The following is a 7,378-nucleotide window of genomic DNA, read 5'->3' on the forward strand; positions in this document are numbered from 1 at the left end:
AACAGCACATTAAAAGGATCATACACCATGATCAAGTGGGATTTATCCTAGGGATGCAAGGATTCTTCAGTATATGCAAATCAATCAATGTGATACACCATATTAACAAACTGAAGAATAAAAACCATATGATCACCTCAGTAGATGCAGAAAAAGCTTTTGACACAATTCAACACCCATTTAAGATAAAAACTCTCCAGAAAATGGGCATAGAGGGAACCTGCCTCAATATAATAAAGGCCATATATGACAAACCTACAGCAAACATTATTCTCAATGGTGAAAAACTGAATGCATTTCCTCTAAGATCAGGAACAGGACAAGGTTGTCCACTGTTGCCACTATTATTCAACATAGTTTTGGAAGTCCTAGCCATGGCAATCAGAGAAGAAAAAGGAATAAAAGGAATACAAATTGGAAAAGAAAAACTAAAATTGTCACTGTTTGCTGATGACATGATACTATACATAGAGAATCCTAAAGATGCCACCAGAAAACTACTAGAGCTAATCAATGAATTTAGTAAAGTAGCAGGATACAAATTAATACACAGAAATCTCTTGCACTCCTATACACTAACAAGAAAAGATCCAAAAGAGAAATTATGGGAACAATCCCATTTAGCATTGCAACAAAAAGAATAAAATACCTAGGAATAAACCTACCTAAGAAAAGGCAAAAGACCTGTATACAAAAAACTATAAGATAATGATGAAAGAAATCAAAAACAACACAAACAGATGGAGAGATATACTATGTTCTTGTATCAGAAGAATCAATGTTGTGAAAATGATTATACTACCCAAAACAATCTACAGATTGCAATCCCCATCAAATTACCAATGGCATTTTTCACAAAACTAGAACAAAAATTTTACAATTTGTAGGGAAACACAAAAGACCCCAAATAGCCAAAGCAATCTTGAGAAAGAAAAACGAAGCTGGAGGAATAAGGCTCCCTCACTTTAGACTACACTACAAAGCCACAGTAATCAAGACAGTATGGGACTGGAACAAAAACAGACATGTAGATCAATGGAACAGGATAGAAAGCCCAGAGATAAACCCACACACCTATAGTCACCTAATTTATGATAAAGGGGGCAAAAATATACAATGGAGAAAAGACAGCCTCTTCAATAAGTGGTGCTGAGAAAACTGGACAGCCATATATAAAAGGATGGTATTAGAACACTCCCTAACACCATACACAAAAATAAACTGCTCATTTTTTTATTGGGATTTTAAAAATTATATTGAGTCACATGAGCTGTTTGTAAATTTTGGAGACTAATCCTTTGTTGGTCACATCATTTGCAAATATTTTCTCCCATTCTTTGGGTTATCTTTTTGTTTTGTTTATGGTTTCCTTTGCTATGCAAAAGTGTTTGAGTTTAATTAGGTCTCATTTGTTTATTTATTTATTTATTTATTTATTTATTTATTTTTGCGGTATACGGGCCTCTCACTGTAGCGGCCTCTCCCGTTGCGGAGCACAGGCTCCGCGGCCATGGCTCACGGGCCCAGCCGCTCTGCGGCACGTGGGATCTTCCCGGACCGGGGCACGAACCCGTGTCCCCTGCATCGGCAGGCGGACTCTCAACCACTGCGCCACCAGGGAAGCCCTGTTTATTTTTGTTTTTATCTCCATTACTCTGGGAGATGGATTGAAAAAGATATTGCTGCAATTTATATCAGAGACTGTTCTGCCTATGTTTTCCTTTAAGAGTTTTATAGTACCCAGTATTACATTTAAGTCTTTAATCCATTTTGAGTTTATTTTTGTGTATGGCATTAAAGACTGTTCTAATTTCATTTGAGTTTGGGATTGACATGTACACACTGCTATATTTAAAGCAGATAACCAACATGGACCTACTGTACATCACACAGGAACTCTGCTCAGTATCCTGTAATAATGTAAATGGGAAAAGAATTTGAAAAAGAATAAATACATGTATATGTATAACTGAATCACTTTGCTGTACACCTCAAAGTAACACAACATTGTTAATCAATTATAGTCCAATATAAAATAAAAATTTAAAAAGAAAAAAGAGTAAATGGATTGGCAAGATTAACCCCCACTTGAAATATGAGAAAATTAAGATTGAATAAAATTAATGACCTTAAGATATAAATAAATAAGTAAATAAATAAATACATTTTAAAAATAGAAAATAATAATAATGAAACGAAAAAATATTCAGGCAATTAGAGCGTTCTAGCAACAGAATGAAGAATGATAGAGTGGTCTAGCAACAGAATGAAAAATGACCAGGATGAACCCCATCCCATCATTGGAAGTGTCTGAGCAGAGATGTCACAAAATGTATTGAGTGCTTCTGCTTGTGTTTACATATATGCGTATACAGGTGAGTGTGGTATTTATACCCATACCATGGTTTGGTCTATTTATCCAATTAACTTTTACATTTTCTTTGACATTTACTATATATAAGATCTTGTGATAGATACTAGGTGGAAAAAAACTAATGAACAGTATTACTTTGTAGTCTAATAAGGGTGATAAAATATACAAACACAAAATGTAATATTAAGTATGAACACAGTATGGGATGGAGAAATATTTCTTTAAGATAGAACAATCAAGTAAGGTTCCATGAGTGAATTGCCATTAGAATTATTGCTGGATGTGAAAGTTTTAGACATGTTGGTTGGGAAGGCAGTAGTAGTACAGATGGAAAGGTAGGGAAAAATTACATAATTTAAAACAGGCAAAAATAAATACAGTTAGCTAAGTTTCAGAAGCAGCCATGGGAAGAAAACAGGCAATTAAACCTTAACATAAGTTTGGTAAAGAATAGCATGTTTCAAGTTAAGAAGTTTGAGGAGTGAATATGTTATCTCAAGAGATTGATACATTGTATTATTTGAGGTGCTTACTCTTGAAAGAATAAAAAGAATATTGTAAAGAAAATTTTGAATAAGGAAAGCCCAAAAATGCTTATTAAACTTATCCAAGGAAGAGAGAATTTGTGTGTGGTAGCAGGGAAGGCTGGGAAGACAGCCAATGAAATGTGAAGGCCATTGCATGCATTGAATTTAGAACTCTTTGCAACTGAATGACTATATGGAGAGTGCTACATAGAATAAGAAGTGATCATGGGTTCGATCCCTGGTCTGGGAAGATCCCACATGCCATGGAGCAACTAAGCCCATGTGCCACAACTACTGAGCATGTGGTCTAGAGCCTGTGAGCCACAGCTACTGAGCCCATACGCCACAACTACTGAAGCCTGCACACACCTAGAGCCTGTGCTCCACAACAAGAGAAGCCACCGCAATGAGAAGTCCTTGCACTGCAACGAAGAGTAGCCCCTGCTCACTGCAACTACAGAAAGCCCTCACACAGCAATGAAGACCCAATGCAATAAATTTAAAAAAATAAATAAATTTTTAAAAAAAGAGTCAACCTCCTCCCAAGGCTGTGTATACTGACTCAAGTCTCAAGTGCCACCCCCAGTCCACCCCACCTCCCACCCCTGTCATTGTATCCTATTATCCTGTAGTATGTTCTTCATTACACTTATCATTATATAAATGTATCTTACATATTTAAAAAAAAAGAAGTGATGGTGCTGAGAATCTAAGTATGTTGATGCTATTAACAAAAACATAAAATTAGAAAGAAGAGCAACTTGGGTGGGGGGTATATTTAGGGTGATTTGGAACTTGTATAATTCAGATGTGAGCTGAAGTAGCCTGTACTTAGCTATTTCAATCACACTGGCAAGAATATCTGACTATATGCATCAAGAGCTTTGGAAAAGAAGTAGTGAGGTATGGGCAATTTTTACCAATCGTGCTTAGTCCTGTGTTTAAGCTTCTGTTGAAGTAATTCACTGTACAGAAAATATTTCCATCTTTTGCATGCTGATTATTCCTTACTATGTGGCACAATCATAAAATTTAATTTCCCATATGAAAATGTCTGACATACTACCAACTACTAAAAGGAAACAAATATGAAAGAGAACTAGCAAACATATATACATAGTTTCAACAGAAGAATTATTTAATCACAGGGGGGATAATCTTATAATTAAGGATGTTTTGTTTTGTTTTTTTGCAGTATGTGGGCCTCTCACTGTTGTGGCCTCTCCTGTTGCGGAGCACAGGCTCAGCAGCCATGGCTCATGGGCCCAGCTGCTCTGTGGCATGTGGGATCTTCCCGGACCGGGGCATGAACCCATGTCCCCTGCATCAGCAGGCAGACTCTCAACCACAGCACCACCAGGGAAGCCCAAGCATGTATTTTTGAATTTCTGGTTCACTCGGGCATAAAGTATAGTTAGACAATGTCACAAATTCTTAAAGTTTTCCTCAACCAACGTAAGGAGAGATAACTATTTTTATCCATGGCCTAAGTTAATTAATAATTTACTTTGATTGACTGTAATGAGCATTAATTACCACACTTTGCTTTACTTGGATGTGATAGGCATTTTCTAAGATGGCCCACAATGATCCCTGCCTCCTAGTAGGCAGGTCCTCCCATTTAGTGTAGGCTGGACATAGAGACATACCTCTAACACAAAAAAATACAGAAAAAAAAATTATATTATGTCCCTTCTGAAATTAGCTTATAAAAAGACTGAATTTCATATGACTGTTCTCTCTTTCTCTGAGGAAAGCCAACTGCCATGGTGTGATCTCCCCTATGGAGAAGCCACTAAGCAAGAAACTAAGGGAAGTCTCTCACCAGAGCTCATGAGAAAGTGAGTTTTTTCAAAAATGACTAAGTGAGTGAATCTTCTCTCATTTGCCAAACCCCAGCTGACACCTTAATGAGAGAGATCTTGAGGGCAAGGCACCCAGCTAAGGGAAGCTGGATTCCTAACCCACAGAAAATATGAGACTTTAAATGTTTATTGTTTCAGCTACTAGATTTTGGGATAATGTGTTCAACAGCAATAGATAACTAACATGTTAGGAGATGTTTAGAGGTGAGCTTCTATTCTGTAAAAGAAATACTTCATAGACCAAGCATAGAAATGTTATCCTGGCACTAAACAAAGACATGACAGGAATGTATGCATATGTATAACTGAGTCACTTTTCTATACAGCAGAAATTGACACAAAATTGTAAATCAACATACTTCAATAAGATAAAATAAAGACATGAGTTTATCTCACACTTTCATTGTATGTACATTTTGTAATTTATGTAGATTATTGCTTGGGAATGGAACTAGTCAAGCCTTGTTATATTAGCCAATGACAGTTTATTAAGACTTTTTTCTCTTAGAAATCTTAGCCTGCTTCATAAGATTGTCTAAGGATTTCTGAGCACAAACAGATTTATCTGAAGGTATAGAGATATAAAGCATATTTACACTGTAGAAATGTAAACAACATAGACACAAACACTATTCATTCTGTTTTTTAAACATTCTAGGTTGTCTCTACTCTTTCAGATTTCACAGTCCTACAATGTTACTTCAACTTCTTTTTTCCTGTGTTGCCCCTCTCTGCTCATTTTTATGTTTTTACCCACCCCCAAATTAATCTTCATTTATTCTTAGAACCAATAAGGAAAATTTCTTCCAGATGACTAATTTAGTGACAAGTTGTTAAGATTTTATACATATATATATATATATATATATATATATATATATATATATATATATGTATATATATATATATATATATATATTTTTTGCCCAGGAGCATTAGATTTCTGGGATCAGCTAGCAACTTAGTCATCAGTTTATGCTTCAGAAAAGATTGCTGATACAGGATAAAGTCATCTTCAGACAGAAGCCATCTTCAAGATAGGCTAATTATTTTAGTTTAGCAATGGTAAAGGGAGATCTCCCAAAGGAATGAAAAATGTCCTGAAATCAAACTCATTTTATTTCAGGACATCCTGATCATAATCAATTAGGGCTTTTTTCCTTCCAGTTTGACATTGAAAATAAGCTTAATAAAAAATATTTAGAATGTCATCTCACACCTCTCAGAGTTGGTAAAATCACTTCCAAATTGACATAGTAAATTTTATTGAAAATGAGTTAGGAAAAAATCTTTTGGATCTATGTGAGCCAGAGGGATAAACTCAGGCAAAGGTATTTTGCAAAATAGTGTAATAAAAATATCTTTAAAAAAATAACATTTGGGGCTTCCAGCCAGAATGGAATAATAGGCCAGAGTTCGTCCTCCTTCCTAAAACAACCTAAAACTGGACAAAATATATAAAACAATGGTTTGTGAGATATTGTACATTAGGCAACAAAGGGCAGTGATCATTGAGACCAGGAAACAAACAAGGGGATCCCTGTGATTGTTCCAGCTTACTCCCTCAAAAGAGTTTCCAGCCAAGGCACAGGCAGAGGGAACCCAGGTAAAGCCCAGTAGATCCCCTGAGTTAAAGTGAAAGAGATGAGAAGCTAGAGAGACCGAGGCAACTAGACTTTGCAGGACAGAATGCTGGGAAGAAGAAAATTGCACAGAGAGAAAACTCCAGAGATCTGCACGGAGTTACTCTTGAGCATTTCTCTGAGTACTAATCATTGCTTGCTGGGGTTGGGGAAAGAACCACCTGGAAGGGCTGGTGGTAACATTGTTCACTGCTCACATAAGGCCAGGGATAATGCCTGTTCTCACCAGCCAGAATGGACAGCATATCCTCATGATTCATGAGACACTGAGCAGAGTACACAAAATAGCCTTTTATAGATAGTGAGGAAAAAATATTCCTGCACTGGGCACTGCTCTGGTCCCAACTAATAAATGCTAATAGAAGACCTGAATGGCTCAAACTGCTTCCAGATAACTTCACTGTGTCATAGGAATATATTTGAGAATAAAAAATACAAAAATATTTAGTACCCCAAAAGCTAAAATTCTTGAATAGGAAAGTAGTGGGTGTTAGAACAAGCAGGAACTCTAATGCAGTGAGAAAAAAATCAATCTAAAACTAGATGATTGATAAAGATACTATAATTAGTAGAAAAATATATTAAAACAGTTGTTATAACAATGATGCATATGTTCAAATGTTAAGTAAACCCATAAAATATGTTTAAAAAGTTATCCAAATAGAAATTCTAGGGGCAAAAACTACAATATTTGAGATAAAAAATACACAGATCAGATACAAAGCAGAATACAGTATAGAAGAAAAGATAAGTGAATTTGAAGACTGAAAAATAGAGTGTAAAAATAAAATATATAAAACTAATTAAAGTAAAAGTATTAAAAGTAAAGAGAAGAGAATAAGTGAGCTGTGGGGAAATTTGAAGCATCTTAATATACACAAAATAGGAGTCCATTAAAAATAGGACATAGAAAGGGCAGGACAGAAAAATTATTGGAGAGGAAAATGACTGAATATTTTCCAAATTTGA

Source organism: Kogia breviceps, chromosome 6, assembly GCF_026419965.1.
Source record: "Kogia breviceps isolate mKogBre1 chromosome 6, mKogBre1 haplotype 1, whole genome shotgun sequence".
Lineage (NCBI taxonomy): Eukaryota > Metazoa > Chordata > Mammalia > Artiodactyla > Physeteridae > Kogia > Kogia breviceps.